The following is a 21,688-nucleotide window of genomic DNA, read 5'->3' as shown; positions in this document are numbered from 1 at the left end:
TGATATAAACAGGCTTGGAAGGTCTATGGATATTGGTCCCTTACCAGCCTAATAAGACCAGCCCTCAAAGGTCCTAGTGATTCTGAGACTGTTTTTCGTGACATATTATATTTCATGTGAGTGGTAAATTTCTTTACATTTGCATCTTTTTTTAAATCTAAGGCTGGTTTCACACTAGCGCATTTTCAACGCGCGCACGGCCGGGGGTAGCTCCGCCCCCGATCCGGCTCTCTGCCCGGCGTGCCCGCCCCTTCCTTGTAGCGCCGCCTCCTAGCGGACAGCGGCGCCTGCGATCGGCGCACCCTATCTTTAGCATAGGGTGCGCCGATCGTGCGCAGGCCGTGCGCTAGTTGCGCTTTGACCTGCGCTGCGCACTTTTGACGGTGCGCCGTGCGCGCCAAAATCTGAAAAGTTTGATTTTGGCGCGCACGGCGCACCGTCAAAAGTGCGCAGCGCAGGTCAAAGCGCAACTAGCGCACGGCCTGCGCACGATCGGCGCACCCTATGCTAAAGATAGGGTGCGCCGATCGCAGGCGCCGCTGTCCGCTAGGAGGCGGCGCTACAAGGAAGGGGCGGGCACGCCGGGCAGAGAGCCAGATCGGGGGCGGAGCTACCCCCGGCCGTGCGCGCGTTGAAAATGCGCTAGTGTGAAACCGGCCTAATATTTTTGTTGTTAGGAAGTTAGAAGTGATAACAGTTAATCAGTAAATTTTCAATTTTCCAACAAAATTTACAAAACCATTTTTTTCGGGGACCACATTATATTTGAAGTGACTTTGAGGGCCTATGTGACAGAAAATATCTAAAAGTGACACTATTTTAAAAACTGCTCCCCTCAAAGTGCTCCAAACCACATTCAATAAGTTTATTGGAATCACTGAAACTTGGTTGGACAATACACATGATTGGAATACAAGACTAGAAGGATACAACTTATTTGCAAGAAACAGACTTGATAAACAAGGAGGAGGTGTCGCATTGTATGTTAGAAACGCGTACATCTGCACAGAGATTGAAGCTTCAGAGACTGGGAGTTCTGTGGAAACTGTTTGGGTAAGAATACAAGGACAGAACAATGGAAAGGACACCATTGTAGGCATTTACTACAGGCCCTTCACCTTAATAAGGAATTGGTTGAGATGAAAAACTATTAAGTAGCAATACACACAGTATACCAAGGAAGTAAATAATTCCGTAAAAAAGCAAAATACTTAAAATTAAAAATTAAAAATATGCTGTTGGAGATTCAACTGGAAAAAGTCCAAAATAATTAATCACTTCAATAAAAAATCGGAATATATTCTGAGGTTATAACAATTTATTTATTTAACATACACATAGGGGTAAAATACTCGTTTAGAAAACAAAACCTCAGTGTAAAACATATGAAATAATCAGCAATAAATATAAATGGATATAGCGCTATATCTCTAAATGAAAAAAGGGTCAAAAGATATGTAAGTACCACCACTTGAAGTAAAAAATGTTACTAAACGTCATCCAACTAAAAAAAAAAAAAAAAATTTTTTTTTAGACAAATAAATATTTTCAGATAAATGGCAAATTAATTGTAATCACATGGAGATTGCCCCGGCCGGTGGCTATATCTCCTACCAAATAATTTCCTATATAAAAAAGGTACCTTCAGTATCCCCAATAGAAATAGCAGGCTATTAATGAGCAGCTGTGGCACATGAGACCATGCTTTTTGGTCCTTTCTGCAACCTGTATTCCGTTTAGCCAGCAGGCAAGCTCTGGTCGTGTGATCATCTGTGGCAAGTCTAGTTCGACTTCTATTTCGTTTAATAGCAGACCTGCAGCTGCTAATTTGGACTATCGGAACTTTCTCTGCAACTGATCGGCGCAAGTGTCCCCTATCTTTTGGTTGTTGTGGAGGCGCATACCGCACCGGTCTCTAGCGCCAGTGTTTCATGTGGAGCGCATTTGAACACGTGACACCAGCGTCACACTAGGTTCTGTTCTTTTCAATCCAGAGAGCGGAGACGCTGAAACTAATGGAGACAAACACTACACAGCCTGAACGCTGCTGAACATATGTTACCGGTGTTACTTCAGGTCCCGCTTCCTTTATTTCATAGAATGGAGCTGCCGTATCTAATGGAACCGCAAGTACAGATCTCATGTGCCACAGCTGCTCATTAATAGCCTGCTATTTCTATTGGGAATACTAAAGGTATCTTTTTTATATAGGAAATTATTTGGTAGGAGATATAGCCACCGGCCGGGGCAATCTCCATGTGATTACAATTAATTTGCCATTTATCTGAAAATATTTATTTGTCTAAAAAAAAAATTTTTTTTTCTTTTTTTTTTTTTTTTTTTTTTAGTTGGATGACGTTTAGTAACATTTTTTACTTCAAGTGGTGGTACATACATATCTTTTGACCCTTTTTTCATTTAGAGATATAGCGCTATATCCATTTATATTTATTGCTGATTATTTCATATGTTTTACACTGAGGTTTTGTTTTCTAAACGAGTATTTTACCCCTATGTGTATGTTAAATAAATAAATTGTTATAACCTCAGAATATATTCCGATTTTTTACTGAAGTGATTAATTATTTTGGACTTTTTCCAGTTGAATCTCCAACAGCATATTTTTAATTTTTAATTTTAAGTATTTTGCTTTTTTACGGAATTATTTACTTCCTTGGTATATTGTGTTTATTGCTACTTAATAGTTTTTCATCTCAACCAATTCCTTATTAAGGTGAAGGGTTTTGTGTGCGCGAATTTATTATTTTTATTTTTATTTATTTCTTTATGATTATACTGACAAAATAGTGTTTTTTTGTTTAATTCTGCAGCACCATTTACTCTGAGCGCCACTGTAGATTCCTTTTGATTTACTACAGGCCGCCTGTGCAAGCTGAAGACATGGATGAACTCTTTATGCATCAAATGGCCAAGTTCTCCAAAAAATATGACATAGTTGTCATGGGAGATTTCAACTATCCAGACATTTGTTGGGAATCTCTCTCAGGCAAAACTAACAGGTCAAGGAAATTCTTATCCTCTCTTGCTGACAACTTTATCTTCTAAAAGGTAGGGGAGAAAACAAGGGGAACTGCTACCTTGGATCTAATCCTTATAAACAGGGAGGAAATGGTTGAGGAGGTAAAAGTGGCTGGGACTCTAGGAGGTAGCGACCATGCTATTTTAGAATTTTGGATAACTAGAGGCGGAAGACCTGTGAAGACTCAGATGTCAAGGTTAGATTTCAGAAAGGCAAATTTTAAGGGATTCAGAAAGAGAATTGGAGGGATCCAATGGCTGGATATCCTTAAAGACAAAAATGTCCAGGAAGGATGGGAAATCTTGAAAAATGAAATTTTCAAAGTACAGTTGTTAACAATTCTGAAAAGAGGGAAGAATAGGAAGCATTTAAGGAAACTAGGATGGATGAACACAGAACTTAAGCACATGCTAAAAAGAAAGAAAAAAATGTTTATAAAATGGAAAGAGGGAGGCATATCTAAAGAAGAATATATTGCTGTCTGCAGAACCTGCAGGGCACAAATCAGATTATCTAAAGCTGAAAATGAATTGAGGCTTGCAAGAGATGTCAAAAGCAATAATAAAGGATTTTGGGGATATGTCAAAAGTAAAAGAAAAGTCAAAGATGCTATAGGATTTTTACAGGATGAAAATGATGAAATGGTAAGACAGGATGTTGAGAAGGCTGAACTTTTAAATTCCTATTTTGCATCTGTTTTCTCTCAGAAAGGAAATGTAACATCAACTGTTCTTCACTGTCCTATTAAGGGAATAGAAGAATCCAGGATATCTATAAACAGAAATATAGTGAGGAAACACTTAGCTAACCTAAATGAATTCAAGTCTCCAAGTCCAGATGAATTACACCCCAGAGTACTGAAGGAGAAAGCAGAAGAAATTTTTGAACCCCTCTCCATAATCTTTGAAAATTCTTGGAGAACAGGAGAAGTGCCAGAAGACTAGAGAAGAGCAAATATTGTTCCTATCTTCAAAAAGGGGAAGAAGGTGGACCCAGGCAACTATAGGCCGGTGAGTCTGACTTCTATACCAGGAAAGATCTTTGAACAAATTATTAAACATGTATGTCAGTACCTGGATAAGAATGAAGTGATTAAACAGAGTCAGCATGGGTTTGTAACTAATAAGTCATGTCAGACTAACTTAATTTCCTTCTATGAAGGAATCACTAATTGGGTGGATCAAGGAAATGCTGTAGATATAGTATATCTTGACTTCAGCAAAGCATTTGACAGTCTCTCATACAATCCTTATTGAAAAAATGGCTAAGTATGTAATGGACAAGGCAACTGTTAGGTGGATTCATAACTGGCTTAGCGATCGGACCCAAAGAGTGGTCGTAAATGGCTGCACATCCAGTTGGAAGAATGTCTCAAGTGAGGTACCACAGGGCTCTGTCCTGGGCCCTGTATTGTTCAACATCTTTATCGATTTAGATGAAGGAATTGAGGGTAAACTGATTAAATTTGCTGATGACACAAAGCTAGGAGGGATAGCTAATACGAGAGAAGAGAGAGAGAAGATTCAAAAAGATATAAATAAACTGGAGAAGTGGGCAGCAACTAACAGAATGGTTTTTAACAGGGAGAAATGCAAAGTACTACATCTGGGCAATAAAATGAAAAAAGCATATACAGAATGGGAGGAATAGGGCTAAGTGACAGCACATGTAAAAAAGACTTGGGTATACTAATAGATCACAGACTGAATATGAGTCAACAGTGTGATGCAGCAGCAAAAAAGGCAAATGCAATTCTAGGATGTATTAACAGAAGCATACAGTCTAGATCACGTGAAGTCATTATTTCCCTCCTCTTTGGTCAGACCTCATCTGGAATATTGTGTCCAGTTTTGGGCACCACATTTTAAAAAAGACATCAACAAACTGGAGCAAGTTCAGAAAAGTGCGACCAGAATGGTGACCGGTCTGCAAACCCTGTCTTATGAGGAAAGGTTGCAGGATTTGGGAATGTTTAGTTTGCAAAAGAGAAGACTGAGAGGAGACTTAATAGCTGTCTACAAATATCTAAAGGGCTGTCATATTGTAGCAGGATCAACGTTATTCTCATTTGCACAAGGAAAGACTAGAAGCAATGGGATGAAACTGAATGGGAGGAGACACAGATTAGATATTAGAAAAAACTTTTTGACAGTTAGAGTGATCAATGAGTGGAACAGGCTGCCACGAGAAGTGGTGAGTTCTCCTTCAATGGAAGTCTTCAAACAGAGGCTGGACAGACATCTGACTGGGATGATTTAGCAAATCCTGCTTTGAGCAGGGGGTTGGACCAGATGGCCCAGGAGGTCCCTTCCAACTCTACGATTCTATGATTCTATGATTCTATAGAGAGGGGAGGAAGACAGGAGATCCCCGGAGGGGGATGGAGAGAGGACATGTTTGCAGCAGCCTCCTGTGAGCTGGAGCTGTTGGCAAGGAAAGAGAGAAAAGGAAAGATCAGTTGTTCAGAAGGAAGATAGATAAGAATGGAACATGAGGAGGAGAGAGACTGGGGACTAGGGCTAGAGCAGAGCCCTTCTCGAAGTTTAAGCACCAAAGGCCGGGCGCTGGTATCCGAGGCTGTGTGTGATGCTAATGATCCTACAGCAGAAACCGGAGTAATAGAAGTTGTGACCACTTTATTCCCACCTAAGACTTGAAGACACAGCAGCAACGTATGTGAGCCGTGAGATGATTGTAAGGAGTCTCTGAAGTAGGCTACAGTTGCCTGTCATGTGAGTGGAGTTCTAAGGAACAGCAAGAAAGAGGAACTTGAGTGTAATTCATAACTACAAGTACTTCAGATTAGCGCTAATAAGGAGACGTTCAGAAAAGGCACCCGAGAGGGTGTGCTGGAAGGGTATACTCCATCTGCCTGAGAGTTGGCTGAGCCCCTGACCTGGAGGACATAGCACTGAAGCGGGCACCTGTCTATGCCAGAAACGTGAGTAAAGCATTTGAACTGCATTCAGCTGTGTCATTGCCTTCTTCCTGCGCCCACCTACTCAGCACTGCTAAATCTCTGTGCCTAACACTACACCATCTACCTCAACATCTATTACCGCTGCCCTGGGACTACAGCTCTGCCTGTGGAGAACTATTCCATCCTTGCTGCACCACACCATCTGTCCCAGAGGATCTGAACTGCAGTGTTAGTTCCCTTCTGACCAGATACCACAGGTGGTGTCACGAGCTATCTACCTATAAACTTTATTCAGCTTCATTCCACCTATTTCACATGGACACCCAGGACCAAGGACCGGGTCACTGCCACCGCGACACATCCCTTTAAGACACCGGCCCGGTACCGAGTAATCCCACAGCCCTGGGGATGCTCCAATAGCAGACACCATGTTGTGTTTGCAGAGCCTGAACATTGGAAACTCCCCACAAGTGACCCCATTTTGGACACTACTCTCAAGGAACTTATGTAGAGGTATGATGAGCACCTTGAAACCACAGGTATTTCACAGAATTTTACAATGTTGAGCCGTGAAAATGAAAAAAATAAATTTCCCGCAAAAATGTTGCTTTAGCCCCAAATTTTTCATTTTCACAAGGGTAACAGGAGAAAATGGACCATAAAACGTGTTGTATAAATTCTACTGAGTACAATGATAAGCCATATGTGGTGGAAAACTATTATTTGGGCATATGGCAGGGCTTAGAAGGGAAAGAGCACCATTTGACTTTAAGAGTGCAATATTCACTGGAATAGATAGAGGACACCATGTTGCATTTGCAGAGCTCCTGATGTGCAAAAGAGTGGAAACCGCCCACAAGTGACCCCAATTTGGAAACTACACCTCTCAAGAAACTGATCTAGAGGTGTGAACCCACAGGTGCTTCACAGAATTTTATAACGTTGAGCCGTGAAAATGAAAAAATACAATTTTCCCTCAAAAATACTGATTTAACCATAATCTTTTAATTTTCACAAAGGTAAGAGGAGAAAATGGACTGTACAATTTGTTGAGCAATTTTTCCTGAGTACACTATACCCCATACATGGTTGAAAACTATAGTTTGGGCACACAGCAGGGCTCATAAGGGAAGGAGAACAATTGAATCCTGGTGCACAATTTTGACTAAAATAGATTGCGATGCTATGTCACATTTGAAGAGCTCCGTCCTGACATGCCAAAACAGCAGAAACTACCACAATTTATCCCATTTTGAAAATTACAACCCTTGAGGAATTCATATAGGGGTTTAGTGAGCATTTTTAACCCCCAGTTGATTCATAGAATTGGATAACATTGGGCTGAGTAAATGGAAAATTACCATTTCTTCTGCTATAATTTTAATTTAGCCCCAAGATTTTAATTTTCAAAAGTTATAATAGGAGAATATGAATGGTACAATTTGTTACACAATTACTTGTGAGTACGCCAGTACACCATATGTGGTCGTAAACTACTTCTGAGGAACAGCGTAAAGCTCAGAAGTCAAGAAGCACCATATTGGAGCAGATTTTGCAGGAATGGTTTCAGAGTGCCATGTCACATTGGCAAAGACCCAGAGGTGCAAGAACAACAGAACAACCCCATAGTGTAGTGCAGATTTTGCTGTTAGGTTTGTGGGTGCCATAACCCACTGGAAGAGCCCCTGAGGTGCCAGAACAGCAGAACCCCTGAAAAGTGACCTCCTTTAACAAACTACACCTCTCAGTGAATTCGTCTAAGGCTATGTGCACACGGTGCGTTTCTGCTGCATATACGCAGCAGATTTGGCCCTGCTTATACGCAGCAGAACTACATGTGATGTACAGCACCATTGCAACCTATGTGAAAGAAAATCCACTGTGCACATGTCACTTCTTTTGTGCGCTTTTGGTGCAGTTTTCCACCTGCTCCATTCTAGAAATCCACAGGTGGTAAACCGCAGGGGAAAACTGCACAAAACATGCAGTGAAACCGCACAAAAAAAGCACTAAATCCGCAGAAAATATGCATTTGACCTGCAGATTTAGTGAAATCTGCGCAGAAAATTCCAAAGCAGAATATGCACCATGTGCACATACCCTCAGGGTGCAGTGATCATATTGACACCACAGGTGTGTCACAGAATTTTATACCATTAGGCAGTGAATAAAAAATAATTACATTTTTACTACAAAAATTTTGTTTTAGCCCAAGATTTAACATTTTCATACATAAAAATGGGTAACACTGGCACAAAATATTCTATTCAAATCTTTGGGAGGCAGAATAAACACAAAACAGCCATTCAGAAACTGTATTTTTTTGGGGGGTTAATGCCGTTGTAAAAGCAATAAAGCAGTTTTATTCTTCAGGTCAGTTTGATTACAGCTTTGCTTCCTTTTATTTCATGTTTTGCCGCTTTTACACAATAAAAACATTTTTTAAGAAAAAACAATAGTTTTTGCAATTTTCAGAGCTATTTATTTCTCCGCTGATGGAGCTATGTGATGGCTTGTTTTTTGCAGGACAAGATGGCGTTTTCAGGTATACCATTTTTATTTACATTCGACGTTTTGTTCGCATTTTATTTTACTTTTTGTTTAACAGTATGATAAAAAAGCATAGTTTTTAGCACATTTTTTATTTTTTACTGAAGAAGTTAACTACTTTTACAGTTTCATACATCAGGTCATTCTGAACGTGGCAATGCCAAATATATGTACTTTTTTTACATAAATCTATATATGTTTTCCATTTTCTTTTCTTTATTTTGTGATTCTTAAAAAAATATTTTTACAATTTATTTAAACTTTTTTTTTACTTGTTTACTTGTATGGGACTTTAACTTTTATGACTCTAATCACTGGTATAATACATTGCCATGCACCAGCACTGCAATACATTATACAGTATATACCTGTCAGTAAGACACTGAACGCCTGTTAGACTATACCACAGTAGCTGACAGATCAGGAGGTCATCATTTGATCTCCTGCTGTAATGGCATCCATTGGTCCCCCCCACTCAGGACAGGGGCGCCAATCGGGTGGGAGAGAGAGCCCCCTCCCTCTCCCTTCCTTCTAAATGCTGCAATCACTATTGATTGTAGCATTTAAAAAGTTAGAGAGGCAGGGGCAGGGTGGGCACGGCACCCATCCCGGCTGTGAAAGCAGAGTCTATCACTAAAGTTGAGCTCCTGGCGGCGTTCGTGCGGGCACCGCTCCTGTACCCGCACAATCACCAGGACGTACTGGTACATCCAATGTTGGGAAGGCACTTCAAAACGGGACATACCAGTACATCCTATGTAGGTAAGGGGTTAAAAATAGGTTCATATCAACAAAATAAAGTATATACATGCTGCCTTATTCATTTATTAGGATCTATAGGATCTACTAAATGGCATTTTAAAGCAAAATTGAATAGAATGTGGGTTGCCCTCCCAGGGCTGTGGGGTACTCGGTACCGGGCCCGATGAGCTTCAATAGGAGATGTCACGGCAGCTGTAACCCGGCCCGTGGCCCTGGGCGCCCATTGTAAAAGGGATTGTTTCAGTGTGCTTATGGTGATGAAAGTTTATAAGTGATTCGTGACGCCACCTGTGGTGTTCGGCAATGAAGATATAAGCCGACGCTGCAGACAGATCCTCTGGGACAAATGGTGTGGTGCAGTAATGATGTTATAGCCCTCCACAGGCAGGGCTGTAGTCCCAGGGCAGAGTAAATGAAGTGACACATAGATGGTGTAGTGTCAGGCGCAAAGGATGTAGCAGTGCTGGGCAGGTTGGCGCAGGAATAAGTGGAAGACACCAGGGCATGTAGTTCCAAAGCTTTACTCACAGTCTGTTGTACAAACAGGTGACTGCCTCCGTACCGAGTCCTCCGGGTCAGGGACTCAGTCATCCTCCAGGCCAGATGGAATACTCCTTTCCAACACTCCGCCAACATGTGCCTTTCTGAACGTCTCCTCTTATAGAGCCTTTGAGTGAAGTACTCCTTGTACTGAGTTACACTGGAGTGCCTCCTGTCCGGTGTTCTTATGAACTCTACTTGTACGGCAGACAGCTGTAGCCTGCTTCGGGGATGCCTGGCTACTAAGTCCCGGCTCACTATCCAGTTGCTGTTGTGCCCCCAAGTCTGGTGTGGGAATAAAGTGGTCACTACTTCTATTCCTCCGGTGTCTGCTGCAGGACCATTAGTATCCATACAACCTCGGGGACCGGGCCCTGGCCTTGCGCTTAGAACTTCTAGGAAGGGTTCTCTTCTAACCCACATCCTCTGTTCTCTTTTACTCCTCACGTTCCATACTAGTCTTTCTTTCTATGGAGAATCTGGCTTTCAGTCTATGTTGCTCTCTCTCTCTCTCCCGTTCCCATGCCAGCAGACCCAGGTCACTGGGGTCTGCTGCAGCACTTCCATCCATCTATCCCTCTCTCCGCGGATCTTCTTCTCTCCAACTCTCTAACCAACTGAACTGAACTGAACTGTCCTCCTCAACTCTTCCCGCTCTTTTTAATGTAATCTAACTCCACCCACCTCCCAGCATGTTTCGTGTTCCAAGCAGGGAGCCACCAAGGGGTGCTATGCTACACTCCAAGCAGGGAGCCGCCGAAGGTGCTTTGCTACACTACTTTGTGGTGTGGGGTGCAGGTGTTGGAGGGTGGTCTGGAGTCTCCACCTTACCTGGATGGTGGGATACCACACCTCAGGAGGAGGTGCAGTACCTCTGTGGCGACTGAGCCTCAGGGGCGCCACAAATGTAAAAATAAAAAAGAAGGTACGGAAGCTAAAACATGACAGATAAAGCTCATAAACCTATGCAACAAGTTTCCTACGCCTTTAGGCATCCCATCCGCATTCCAATACAAATTTGTATTATTTTATTAGGATTCCAAACTGTAAATAATCAATTGATACACTGTGTGCAGAATTATTAGGCAAGTGAATATTTTGATTAGAGTTGAGCGAATATCTTCGGTTCCCCGCTTCTTCGGCACGCTTCCTGGATCGCACCGGCTGAACAGCTGATCGCCGCATGTGTCGCGGCTGTGTCACAGTCACAGCACATGCATGGAGAGCCCAACACACAGGCTCTCCATACATGTGTTGTCACTGTGACACAGCAGCAACACATACAGCTGCGGCACCGATCAGGAAGCCGTGTTCCCGCTGTAGCTTATTCGGTATGCGCTATAGCATGCCGAAGAAGCGGGGAACTGAAGATATTCAGCTCTAATTTTGATCATCATTTTATGCAGATTTTCCAACTCTAAGTTGTATAACCTTAAATGCTTATTAGATTAAGTATATCAAGGGATGTATTTTGTGTAATGTCGAAGTGTGAGGCCTAAGGCTATGTGCACACGTAGATTTAGGTCCTGCGGATTTTTACGCGCGGATTTGGAAAAATCCGCAGGTAAATTCTCAGGTCAAAAGACCTGCGGTTTACCTGCGGATTAGCCTGCGGTTTTACACCTCTACAATGGAGAAGGTGTGAAACCGCAGCGGAATCCGCACACAGAATTGACATGCTGCGGATTTGAACCCGCAGCAAATCCACGCGGAAAAATCTGCAGCATGTGCACAGCGTTTTTCAGTTAACCATTGAAAACAATGGTACTGTACAACGCAGCTAAATCTGCTGCGGACCCACAGAGCCGGAAACGCTGCGGATCCACAGCAGAATCTGCACCATGTGCACATAGCCTGAGGATACAACACTCTTTATCACGGTGTGCAGAATTATTAGGCAGCTTGTATTTCTCATGCAAAATGAGTCCAGAAAGATTTATTGAATTGAAAAGTCCAAAAATTGCTACAAGTCATACAGAGGGATGGGGCACTATTGAAATTTCTAAGATATCGGGTCGTGATCACAGAACCATCACAAATTTTAATTCAAATAATTAACAAGGTCACAAAAAATCTGTTGAGAAAAAAAGATTCACATTAACACACAAAGATTTCAGAAGAACAAACGAGAAGCGATCGAAACCCATTATCCTCCAGTGCGGTCATATTCCAGAACTGCAATCTCCTGTACTGTACACAAGAGAGAAAAGAGACAGAGGAGCATAAAATGCTCAAGTACTGGGACATTTTAGAAAAGTAAAATGGGGAAAAGCCATATCAGCAGGTAAAAGTATTTTTATATCTCATGCAGACTATAATGGAGAAAACAGCACATGGGCAGTTGGACAACCATTCCCTTCCTCCTTACAGTAGGCAACATACAGTGCCATTGCTTACCAGTTTTGCCCCTCAGCATTCGGACTCCTCTCTGACCGAACTTTGCAGCATATTCCATGTGTATTCTACAAATGTAAAGTGAAGAAAAAAAAATCTCTCTAATGATGATCCTTATCAGAATGTCTACATGAATACATTTTAAAGAATGCACAATGGATGGAATGAATGGAATGGAATTCTGCACAATAAAAATAATAATGTAGGCCAAATATCCACAAATATTTTTTATATAGTATTTGTCTTTATGAGCCTTTTAAAAAAAAACTTTAGATACTTTTAATATAGTACCTTCTCTCCAACTACTTTTCCTAGTTCTATTCTTAAATTAGTGAGAATCAAGTAGTTTGCCATATTGTAGAAATTTCCAGACTGGATGCCAGATTAAAGTAATTTATCTGTATAAGAAACTGAGTCCGAATAACACACAAAACTTAGTGTTCTTATCCAAGTAGATTTATTCTTCACTTGTAAACACAACACTCTGAATAGGAATGTGATGAAATAAACCTTGTCTACTATACAAAAAATTCTTACAGGGAACCTTGCAGCTCCCCTACACTAAATAATGTGCCACTATAACTATCAATAAGCGTAGTCTTAAAACAAAGGTTGTGATTCATGAAGGTGTTTTCGCCATAATACTGTTTTTTAAAATAGAACCAAATGTCACAATTTTTTTGCACAACATGAAGTTGCAGAAAAAAAATTACAGCTTTCAGTTTTTCACAATAGCTTTGGCCAGCTCTGCCAAAGTGGACAGAGCTGTGGGAGAACGGGGCATGTCCAATCCCATCCAATCAAAAGTTGTTGCGTAACTTACGCCAGAAATATTTGTCCAGTCATCGACTGGAGTAACGTTTCTGGTGAGATGCTCGGACACGCATGCCAGTGATACAATGTGCTTTATTCATTACAAAAGTTCTTCAAACAAAGTTTTTATCCTCTTAATACATTGCAGTCATCATATTATATAGCACCGTGTATTTACAGTTGCTCATTTTCCCCTTTTACCCAGCTAATTGTTCTCTTTTCAATTAGGTCTATGTATAAATAGAAAGTCTCTTTTCCCTGCAGAAATCATTTTCCTCTTCAATTCCTGACCCAGCTTCTCCCTCCTCCCCGTGCCACGGACATTTACAGTGACTACATAGAGCTTAGTAGCATTTCGCTAGACAGTTTTTAATCACGTGATGTCATAGATCGAATGGAAAAGAGAAGAGTTAGTGGGGTAGAAAGGCAAAATGAGCAACTGTAAGTACACAGTGCTATATAATATGATGACTGCAAAATATTAAGAGGATAAAGATTTTGTTGGGAGGAGGAGTACTTCTTTAAGTTACGTGCACCATTTAATGAATTATGCATATCTTGCACATCCATAATTAAGACTGGCATATGAAAAACAAGGCTTAATGAATAAGACCAACATTTTTTTATGTGTCATAGAAACTTCTCTCTTTAAAAACAAGTTTAAAATGAGACTGGTTATATACAAATAAGACAGGACTAGTCTGGGTGAGTGTTGATTCTTCCAGACCAGTCTGGCCTCCGATCCTGTAATCGCTTCCATGAGCGTTTAATTGACATACTCTAGATATTGTGCTCATAGGCCTGTCACAAATGTACAAATCTTTCACATGCACAAGATTTTCTTCCTGCCTGCGAACTTGTAGTGAAGCCAGGTCTGCGTAGTGGACAACCCATTTAACCTCTTAACAACTGATCATGATCCTTTTAACAGTGGCCAATAAAAGACCTTATTCCTCAGAGCCGTTTTTTCAAGGCACCAAAGAAAAAGTGAATAGTTCATCCCAGCGGGCACAAATCCCATGGGTGACAGCTAACACCCTGTGGCATCGACCCCAACTGGTTCCGAAACCGTTTGGAGCTGACTAACCTCTAAAATACTACTGTCAACCGTGTCAGAAGCTTCTAAGTGATTAAAAGAACTCCTTTGACAGGATTGACCCCCGCAATCATAAATTATTTATTTAGAGTGCAGGCATACTCCCATCAGCCATCGCCTACTCTCACTGTTATTAGCAGGAGCAGGCGTATGCTGATGGAAATAGTAGTCCCATTAGCCGATGCCTGTGAAAGAAGAGAAACTTTTTACCTTCAATCACAGTTGTGGGCTCACGCTGTCATTTGAGAGCATGGGTACAGCAGCTCTCTAACTGGCGGTTACTGTTGAACCCAAACAGTAACACGGACTTCCTGGTGAAGTCGGTGTTTGGTGTCCGTGCTCAAACTTTACTGTTCAGGTTCGCCCAATTCTACTCTCTCTATAGATCAGTGTTTCTCAACTTCAGTCCTCAGGTGATAATTTCATCACCTGCTCAGGCATTAATTCCATCACCTTTGCAATACTAAGGAAATCTTGAAAGGACTGGCGTTGAAAAACACTGCTATAGATAATGGAGAGAGCAGAGGCCAAGCATGCTCAACTCTGCTCCATTCAAGATGAAACTGCAGACCCCTGTTATCCGACTCCGCACCTGCGCCCATCATGGACCTGACCTATCATCCCCGATGACTTTGGGACAAATCAAGTGGCTCACTCCCCAGGACAGTGGACCGATGGACAGTATGGCCTATCGGGGTAGAAGGTCTTGGCAAGAACCAGCCCTCTGGTGTCAGGGGTCATGGTTCACTCACTGTTGGTGATATCGAAGCTCCGGCCGCATCCGTCCTGCATACGACAGATCCCTACACGGATGCTGCTTTACGCTCTGGCTCCCGATGATGAAGTTTCAGCTTGGCCTTCTCTTCCGGCTCTGGTTCCTCCGGGGCTGTCTTTACTTCCGGTCCCCACTGGATTGAAGAAACAAGCTCTGGACATGAACGTTCTGCCTCCCGGTGATGCTCCGACTTCTGTTCCAGTTGTTGTGGAGGCCTCGGCCTAGAATCCCGTGGCATGCTTCTCCGGTAGATGTTCCGACGGGGTGGTCGCTGGTTCTGGCTCAGGTTGATGGCGTTTCAGGCTATGTGGACATTGTAGCTCGGGTTCTGGCAACAGCCGGTTACTCTTCTCCGGTAACAGGTACTCTTCTGTGGCGGCGTCCTTCCATCTGGGTCATATTCTTTCCTCCTCCTGCCGCCATTTTAATTTTACGTGGCCTATGCACACTAGTTCCTCTTCTGGGCTCCGACCGTTCCGAGGTGGGGTCGCTTCTAGCCACTCCTCCCATGGTCTTGCAACCTGTTGAAAGGGGCGAGTCCTTGTTCTTCTTCGTCGCGTCCACCAAGGGCGGACCAGGGGGACTGACAGTCAACTTTTGGCACCATTGCCTGCACTCTCATGCTCACAAAGTGTGTCATTACAGTCATTTTTGGCACCAAAGTCCTCCATCTTCATGGCCACCATCTTATCACTCACAATGTCAGTCACAATCACAGTCCTTGACAAATCCAGCTCTTCAGTCACATCCGGTAATTTACTCACAATTGCAGAATCTTCAACCCGCACTCCTCGGGTCAAACTTGTCACATCCAGATCTTTCTGGGTCTTTTTACTGGTCAATCAGGAACACTTGAATCAACATCATCTTCTTTCCTTGCGGGTCCTCCGCATTGTAAGGTGTCGGCATCCTGCCAACTATGCCAATTGTAAAGGTCCGCCTGGGTGGTAGTCGTGGCTGAGGTTGTCGGGCATTGAACACCCTGGCCTCACTCTACAGGAACAGTACCTTTCTTCTTGCATGTTACCATCGGTACTCACGGTGCTACCAGTGTCTTCTTGGCAGCATTGACTTGAAGCTGGTCCTGGATCCCAAAGAATAGAGACAGAGTCCAAGGCAACTCTTAACTGAACATATTTATTAGCTTCAGGACACAAAACATCCACGTAGTTTCCAGCATTTCCATCACAGTAAAGACGGCACATAACTTCATCTTTCCCTTCACTGTTCCTTGTGTCACTAAGTGTTTCCGCAGGACATGGTGTCTTAGACGACCCCTCAGTGTCCTCCCTGTGGAGTGTCACAACAGTAGAACATTCGCCTGTCTGCTTCGTCTCAGACAACAGAGATCCAGCCCACGAGGCTATCCACCACATACTGGAGCGACCTGCCCTTACACTTTTACTATGACCTTCCATCTTCCTCTACTTCCTTCTTTTCCTCTCTACTACTGGTTCTGCTGTAGCTGGTTCTTCTCTAATTTCCCCCTGTGAATGACTGGGAATACCTTTTAACGTTATGGGGTAGATAGGCAGCTCGGGCATATTTCCCCTCCAAGCACTACAGGGTCAGGCCCCAGACTGACTAGAACAGGAAGACCTTCCTGGCTTATTCCCCTATGAACCCCTCCTACAAATTAACTCCTATGTGTGCTGCAGTGTATCCTGCATGTAGTGGACTCAATGCCTCCATTTAGTGTCTACAACACAGACTGCACTATCCCTATCATACACAAGTAACAGCATTAAGACAACATATAATACATGGGTACTACAGCAACAACAATATAAATATGTTAAATATATACATACAATAAGAAGGCTTAAAGGGGTTAATTCTCCAACCCCTTACAAGGCCATTCATTTCATATAAAAGGTATATGGAAGTGTGTTCCTTCAGATTTTATATTAGGCTATGATATAACAGGACAAATGCACAGTGAATTCTCTGTGGACTTGCTTGGATTTTCTGTGGACTTTCTTAAGGAAAAAACGTGATTTCTCATGCTTCATATTATAGCAGGATTTGGTTTTAGGAGACAAAATTTTTATACGGCCCTACACAGGTACCTTAAAGTGGCATATGCTGCTTGTGGCCAAGTAGTGTGGAGGTCCTGGGCGTTTGCTGCCATAAAGTCTCAGTGCTGTGGCCTACTGTACAGTGAAGAGGTTTAAGATTTGGACTGACCTTCATTTAGTATTTTCAATCCACAGACATGTACTCAGCACAAACTTTACTGTGTGGTTGGGAGCAGATGTCAAAGCCCTCAGGAATGATCTAGAGTCACTACTGAAATGTATACATACATTGTTAATCTGTTTATTCCATGTAGCTCCAAACAACTCCATATATTTATGTCCTGGATAAATTGTTAACATGAAACTTATGTGTTGCAGGGTCCCCCCGGCATGCCAGGACTCCCAGGACCAAATGTATGTGCCTAGCAGCAAACTATAACCTGGATATATTTGTGGTTACTCATTGTTTGGACTTTGTATACTAGCTTATTGTTACAGTTACTAATAGTTCAGAAAGACTAAACCTAACCATCGAGTATTACCAGATACCTAATGTAAAAGATGTTAAAGTCAGAAACCATATTATACTTGAGAAAGCCGAGATGCAGATCTGTGGCAAGGAGAATCATACAAATCAGACTAAAGTTGGTCAAGTCTGCCAATTTTGTCAGGACTGGACAACCCTCTGATGTACCTGGGTCTTCCAGTTTTTTCCGATATTGTCTGATAAAATGATGGGCACATTAAAAATTTACGAAACAATCACAAATATCACAGCTTTTGGTGATAGCTTATTGTTACTAATAAGATATACAGTAATCAGCCTGAAAATAGTTGGAATGAAGCCAAAGTGAGTATTTGCCCCTAAAAGCTTTTTTCAGTGTTGTGAGTTTTTATCTTACACATTAAATGAACAATTACAATTAATAAGGATAATTCAAGTCTACCTCCTTATTAATAGAATATTAGGAGTACCGAAAAATAAGTTTTACAAATTGTTGATGAGTCCGGTGTATTCAAGAGACAAGCGCTGTACCGGCCTGTCGCCAACCAGTGATAGACTGCTTATGAGTATGCAGAAACACAATATCAGTCAGCAATCACTTCTGGAAAAAGCAGGGAGAGGCAGGTAGAGTACTCTTCTGATAAATACAGTGGGTACGGAAAGTGTTCAGACCCCTTTAAATTTTTCATCCTTTGTTTCTTTGCAGCCATTTGATAAATTCAAAAAAAGTTCATTTTTTTCTCATTAATGTACACTCTGCACCCCTTTTAAAAAAGAAAAAATGTAATATCACATGGTCATAAGTATTCAGAACCTTTGCTCACACTTTCATATTTAAGTCACATGCTGTCCATTTCCTTGTGATCCTCCCTGAGATGGTTCTACTCCTTCATTGGAGTACAGCTGTGTTTAATTAAACTGATAGGACTTGATTTGCAAAGGCACACACCTCTCTATATAAGACCTCACAGCTCACAGTGCATGTCAGACCAAATGAGAATCATGAGGTCAAAGGAACTGGCCAAGAAGCTCAGAGACAGAATTGTGGCAATGCCCTGATCTGGCCAAGGTTACAAAAGAATTTCTGCAATAGTCAAGGTTCCTAAGAGCAGAGTGGCTTCCATAATCCTTAAATGGAAGACGTTTGGGACCAACAGAAGTCTTCCCAGACCTGGCTGTCCAGCAAACTGAGCAATCGTGGGAGAAGAGCCTTGGTGCGAGAGGTAAATAAGAGCCCCAAGATCACTGTGGCTGAGCTCCACAGATGCAGTAGCGAGATGGGAGAAAGTTTCACAAAGTCAACTATCACTGCAGCCCTCTAGGCCTTTATGGCAGAGTGGCCCGACGGAAGTCTCTCCTCAGTACCAGACATATGAAAGCCCCCATAGAGTTTGCTAAAAAACACATGAAGGACTCCCAGACTATAAGAAATAAGATTCTATGTTCTGATGAGAAGAAGATAGAACTTTTTAGTGATAATTCTATGCGGTATGTGTGAAGAAAACCAGTCACTGCTCATCACCTGCCCAATACAATCCCAACAGTGAAACATGGTGGTGGCAGCATCCTGCTATGCGGGTGTTTTTCAGCTGTAGGGACAGGACGACTGATTGCAATTGAAGGAAACATGAATGCGGCCAAGTACAGATATATCCTGGATGAAAACCTCTTCCAGAGTGCTCTGGACCTCAGACTTGGCCGAAGGTTCACCTTCCAACAAGACAATGTCCCTAAGCACACAGCTAAAATTAACAAAGGAGTGGCTTCAGGACAACTCTGTGACCATTCTTGACTGGCCCAGCCAGAGCCCTGACCTAAACCCAATTGAGCATCTCTGGAGAGGCCTGAAAATGGCTGTCCACCAATGTTCACCATCCAACCTGACAGAACTGGAGAGGATCTGCAAGGAAGAATGGCAGAAGATCCCCAAATCCAGGTGTGAAAAACTTGTTGCATCATTCCCAAAAAGACTTATGGCTTATTTTTTAATGAATTTGCAAAAATTTCTATATTTCTGTTTTTTTCAGTCAAGATGGAGTGCAGAGTGTACATTAATGAGAAAAAAAATGAACTTTTTTGAATTTACTGTAATGACACAAAGAGTGAAACAATTAAAGGGGTCTGAATACTTTCCGTACCCACTGTACAACAGACGCATGAGCTATGGGTCCAATTGATCGACACTGGCATTGTTCGCTCTGGTCTTGAGGAGATGTGCTGGAGTCAGATGCTCTTCATGAATCAGTCATGTTGGATGAGTGGCATTTACCTCAGTCTACACATCACCAGAAATCCTACTCCAGTCACCACTGGTGGATGATTTGTGGGGTAGCAAATGCCACCCTTCATGAATTTGGTGAGCAGCAGTGGCTACACCACTGACCTGCCACTTTCTCGAAACTGGGTGAAAATGCTAAAAGTAGGAAATAGTGATATTGATGGTTTACTGGCGTAAAAAGCGTTATAAAGTCACAAAATGTTGGCACAATTGGGAGGTTGTGCTCAGATAATGAGTCATCCAAGCACGCTCAAGTGCTAATAGAGCATCTTTGGCGTGCTCTAATACTATGCTAGAAGCGCCATGGCTGCATGTCTCTCGGCTGTTCACCAGTTGCAGCACATGCAGGGATTGCTTGTTTGCTTGACAATCACGGCATGTGTTGCGGCTGTCGAAGAGCCATGAAACATGCATCCACGTTGACTAGAACATAGAGTATCTTTGGAGTGCTCTAATACTATTAGCACTCGAGCGTGCTTGGATGACTCCTTATCCGAATACGCTCGCTTATCACTAGTTGCAAAGTTAAAGCACAGCCTCGAATTGCGCCAACATTTTGTGAATTTTCAAAGCTTTATAAGCTAGTATACTGGAATAAAAGGTGTGATGAATTGTGCCCTATATATCCAGTGTATGTTATGCCATTTTGGCTAATAGGAGAAATAACCTATTATGTCATAGTATAATGTGTATCATTCACATGACCAGGACAGTTTTATGCACTAGAGGTAACTAGAGATGAGCGAATTTGTTCGAATTTTGGCCCTGAATCTGATTTTGACATATTCGGGCCATATTCGAACATTATTCGTGCCGCATGTATGTCTTATGATCGGTTCCGAACATATTTGATAATTTCTACTCCCATTGATTCTAATGGCGTTCAGCTGTGTTCAACGAATATTGCAAAAACAATATTTGATTCCGATCGTATTCGGAACCGAATCTGAACAAATTCGTTCATCTCTGAAGGTAACAAATGAATCTTACTATTGAATGAATGCAGGCAAACCGTAATACCACTCATGAGCCTCCTGTGGATTACATCCTGCACAGTGTGCATTTTATTATAGTAGACTGTGCTCTTCAGATCAGCAACTGTATCCCGACCTAACCTGTACATTATACCAAACATGGTATATTTTAGCTGGTCTTTGCTATAGGCCTTTCACCAATCACATTAAGCATAGGAATTGTTTTTGCAAAGAATTGTTTGCACATTGTGGATTTTTTTTTTTCTTTTTAGGAGTGTGAAATACTTGACATCATCCAAAGAATGAGCTGTAAGTAATCCCATTTTACTTCATCTTTAAAAACAGAAAGTTACACTACACCTACATGCTTTCTTTACCTTTGGTATATTGCCACCTGAAACGGAATATGAGAAATAGACAGATTTCACGCAGCACCCGTGTTTAGGAGCTTTCGTGTATACAGTTACTCTCTGGTCACATCTGCATTATAGCTTCAGTTGACAACAAAACTTTTCCAGTTGCATACACCCTAAATAACCAAATTGCATTGATTTATGGGGTGAACAGAGCTGCAGTCTGGTTTGTGCTGTTTTCATATTATAGTGATGTTTGGCTAGAAGTGTGATTAAAGGGAACCTGTCACCAATTTTGGCCGACACGAGTTACAGCCACCACCTTTCAGGGATGATATACAGCATTCTATAAGGCTGCATATCTGCCCCTGACCCGACCTGTAAGAGAAAAATAACTTTTATTATACTCACCTGCGGGGCAGTCCTGTCCAAGGGGTGATGGAGAGACTGTGTGGATGATGCAGTGACGCGTCATCCATACAAACCAAGAAGGAGGATGGCATCGCAAGAAGATGGGAGGCGCCAGATCAAGAAGAGTGACACCCCTCGGACTGGACCGCCCTGCAGGTGAGTATAATAAAAGTTATTTTTCTTCTTTTACAGGTCAGGTCGGGGGCAGATGTACAGCATTATAGAATGCTGTATATCAGGCCTGAAAGACGGTGGCCGT

At 42.2% G+C, this 21,688-nt stretch overlaps 1 long non-coding RNA gene across 1 annotated transcript; it reads left to right on the top strand.

The window, feature by feature from the left end:
- Positions 1-1,752: 1,752 nt before the first annotated feature.
- On the top strand, positions 1,753-20,993 carry LOC141084507 (uncharacterized). Its single transcript, XR_012231015.1, has 3 exons — positions 1,753-2,194; positions 17,287-17,322; positions 20,938-20,993. It is a non-coding gene; the product is annotated as an uncharacterized lncRNA (long non-coding RNA).
- Positions 20,994-21,688: the final 695 nt, after the last annotated feature.

Source organism: Dendrobates tinctorius, unplaced genomic scaffold (genome assembly GCF_039654945.1).
Source record: "Dendrobates tinctorius isolate UK_male_01 unplaced genomic scaffold, ASM3965494v1 ptg000005l, whole genome shotgun sequence".
Classification (NCBI taxonomy): domain Eukaryota; kingdom Metazoa; phylum Chordata; class Amphibia; order Anura; family Dendrobatidae; genus Dendrobates; species Dendrobates tinctorius.
Note: the sequence above shows the minus strand (reverse complement) of the source record. Positions and strands in the feature narration are given on the sequence as shown.